This window comes from Dioscorea cayenensis, chromosome 19, assembly GCF_009730915.1.
Source record: "Dioscorea cayenensis subsp. rotundata cultivar TDr96_F1 chromosome 19, TDr96_F1_v2_PseudoChromosome.rev07_lg8_w22 25.fasta, whole genome shotgun sequence".
Lineage (NCBI taxonomy): Eukaryota > Viridiplantae > Streptophyta > Magnoliopsida > Dioscoreales > Dioscoreaceae > Dioscorea > Dioscorea cayenensis.
In genome coordinates this window covers 16,887,145-16,890,564 of record NC_052489.1, presented here as the reverse complement: position 1 = coordinate 16,890,564, position 3,420 = coordinate 16,887,145, and the positions used below count along the sequence as shown (strand labels likewise).

Here is a 3,420-nt window from a genome sequence, read left to right as displayed (position 1 = left end):
CGTCACTAAGCTTGACGTACTTTGTCTTAACTCACGTGGGTTCATAGATGAAGGTTGCCCTCTTACCCATAGCTTGAAAGCATGATGAACAAAGTCTTTTGAAGTTAGAGGGGGAGTTATCGGGCTTAGGACCACCTAGCAATGGTGCATCCAATTTGTTCGGTTCACGCTCATCTCCAATAACCTTGGAGCATTTCCGGTGTGTCTCCTCGCCCTCTTTATCTTCCGGAGCATCTTCTTCAAGATCGCCGGAGTAGATGGTACTTCTTCAGTCGAACCAAGCATCATAACTTCTTTATTTTCCACCTCTTGGTCGAACAAACCCTCGTACGGGTCCGGATTGAACATTTTCTGCATGTATTCATCAACAATCTCATCAGTAGTGTCTAGAAAATACAAAGTATCATCGAAATCAAGAGAATGCCGCATGGCTTCAGCAAGGTGGTATGTAAGCTTGTCATCGCCAACTCTCAATGTTAGCTCCCTGTCGTCCATGTCAATCAATGCCTTGGAAGTCCACAAGAATGGTCTCCCAAGTATCAAAGGTACATCCGCATCCTCATCGACGTCTAGCACCACAAAATCTACAGGAAAAATGTACATGTCCACCTTGCCAAGCACATCTTCGATGATACCCCTCGGATGTCTTACCGTTCGATCCGCCAATTGCAAAGTCATCCGAGTGGGTCTAGGCTCGCCCAAGCCTAGTTTCTGAAAGAAGGTGTATGGCATGACGTTGATAATGGCCCCTGAGTCCGCCAATGCCATTTCTTCACCCAAATTACCAATATTACATGGAATGATGAAGCTTCCCAGATCTTTCTTCTTGTTCGGCAGGTTCTTTTGCAACACCGCTGAGCAAGACCCATCTAAGATCACTAAAGCACTCTTCTCCAACTTCCTCTTGTTAGTCAACAAGTCCTTCAAGAATTTTGCATACTTAGGCATTTGGAATAATGCCTCAACAAAAGGAATATTGATGTGGAGTTGCTTGAACAAACTCAGGAACTTCTTGTGTTGTTCATCCCCTTGGTCATTCTTCAATCTATAGGGATAAGGGATTATTAGCTTGAAAGGTGGGGGTGCCACCTCCTTTTCTTTGCTTGCTCCCTCCTCAACCTCTATAACCTCGGGTGCGTGTGCATTGGGCCTCTTACTCGGAAGCCTACCTTCAATCTCACGACCACTTCTCAAAGTGATCGCCTTCACATGCTCTCTAGGATTGGTCTCGGTATTACTCGGCAAGCTTCCTTGTGGCCTTTCCAATAGAGACTTCGCAATCTGCTCCACTTGATTTTCAAGAGTGTGCAAAGATGCGGTGTGCTTGCGAAGTGTAGCCTCGACTGATTAAAACCTTGTATCTGACGATTGTACAAACCTAGTCAAGGCCTTCTCCAAATCGGTCATTCGGGTCTCCAAACCTTAAACTCGGTTTTCCATGTTTGGGGCTTGTTGTTGTTGGAAACCTGATGGCCCCATGGTTTTTTGTTGACCTTGGTTGTTCCACGAAAAATTGGGATTATTCTTCCAACCCGGATTGTAGGTGTTTCTATATGGATCCCCTTGGTTCCTCATTGCATTATGCACAAAATCAACATTCTCAACCGAAGATGCATCACCAATAGAGATCGGGCAATTGGAGGGAGCATTTCCTCCACCACACCCGGTGCAAGTAGTCACGGACGCCACTCTATTCGAAGTTAGAAGATCTAACTTTTTACTCAATGATTCCACTTGAGCCGCCAATGAAGTTACTGCATCTATCTCGTGGAGCTCGACCACCTTTTTCTTCTCCCTAGCATTCCATTGGTAGCTATTTAACCCCATTTCTTCAATTAGTTGATGGGCCTCACCGGGGTCTTGCTACCTAAGGTATCTCCTGCTGCCGCATCCAAGAGTTGGCTTGTACTCGGATTCAACCAGTTTTAAATGGTCTGAACAATCATCCACTCCGGAAATCCGTGTTGTGGGCACTTTCTTTGGAGCTCCTTGAACCTTTCCCACGTCGCAAATAGAGACTCCAATTCCGACTGTACAAAGGACGAGATCTCATTCCTAAGCTTTGCAAATTTTCCGGGAGGGAAATAACGAGCGAGAAAAGCTTCTACCATCTCCTCCCATGTGGTAATCGATGCTCTAGGTAATGAGTGTAGCCACTGCTTCACTTTCCTCTTTAAGGAAAATGGGAAGGCGCTCAACTTGATGGCATTATCTGTCACCCCGTTTATCTTAAGCATATCACACACCTTAAGAAAGTTATCTATATGACTGTTTGAATCCTCATCAGCCAAACCATTGAACTGTGGGGATTGCTACAACATGTGGATGAATGCCGGTTTTAGCTCGAAGTTATGAGCTGTAATCGGGGGACACACAATACTCGATTGTGTCCCCAATACTGAAGGTCTGGCATAATCGGATAATGTCCGCTGTTGCTCATTCTGTTTTACCATATTTTCAGATTCTTCTACTTCCAAATCAGCTAGATTAGATGGTTCTTGCACAGGTCTTTCCCTTTTCTTCTAATTGTACATTCAAGCTTCGGATCTCCTTCAATCAATATTAAGGGGTTCCTTCGGGTCATAACCTGGAGCTGCACCGAAAAGAAAGAAAAAAAAATCAGAAGGACGATAGAATAAGAAGAAATGAACTAGAATGAATGAATGAATGAATAGCTAAGAAAACAAAGTGCAAAGTATATTAAAATGCCTACTCCCCTGCAACGGCGCCAAAAACTTGATAACGCCGCTTTCGTATGTCCCACAAGTGCACAGGTTTGTCGAATTAATAAAATCCCAGATGAGTGGGGTATCGTATCCACAGGGAGTAGGGAATAAAAACACTTAAATTGTTTCTTAACTAAGTGAAAGATGAATAGTGATATGTGTGACAAGATGTGAAATAACAGAAGTAAAAGAACAAGAAAGAGAGCACAAATAAAGGAGAAGGTAAGACAATCGATATAAATGGGGTACCAGGATATTGTTCCGCCTAAGACAATCGTTTCAAGTGCAAGAACCCTCATTATACTTTCTAACTGATGCAATAATGAGTCGTGGAGATCCTTAAATACATGGTCCCAAATCAAAGGTCAACCATGCCTAACTCTATACATGTCCCGGATGAGAAATTGAATAACCTCTCAACCTCACACTCGTATAGAATTGCAATGAGTTCTAGGGATTCCAAGTGATAAATCCTCTTCCTAGATGTAGACCTAACCCTTTGGTCCAGGTGGAAGGTCCCTAGCCACAATTAAGCCCTAGGTGTTAAAATCACTTCAACGCTTCACTCCGATACACCTGCAACTAAGCCCCAGCGGAAGGTAATCCTTTAGCCCATTTACTCTACTATGACCGCAAAGAACTTGAGGAAAGTGAGGTAGAATAAATCACACCGAAGGGGAAAGGGGACACTCCG

The 3,420-nt window shown here is 43.9% G+C and overlaps 1 non-coding gene across 1 annotated transcript; it reads left to right on the top strand.

Annotated features, from left to right (window-relative positions):
* Window positions 1–1,956: 1,956 nt before the first annotated feature.
* LOC120250800 lies at window positions 1,957–2,063 on the top strand. The gene has a single exon (XR_005533136.1). It is a non-coding gene; the product is annotated as a small nucleolar RNA R71 (small nucleolar RNA).
* Window positions 2,064–3,420: the final 1,357 nt, after the last annotated feature.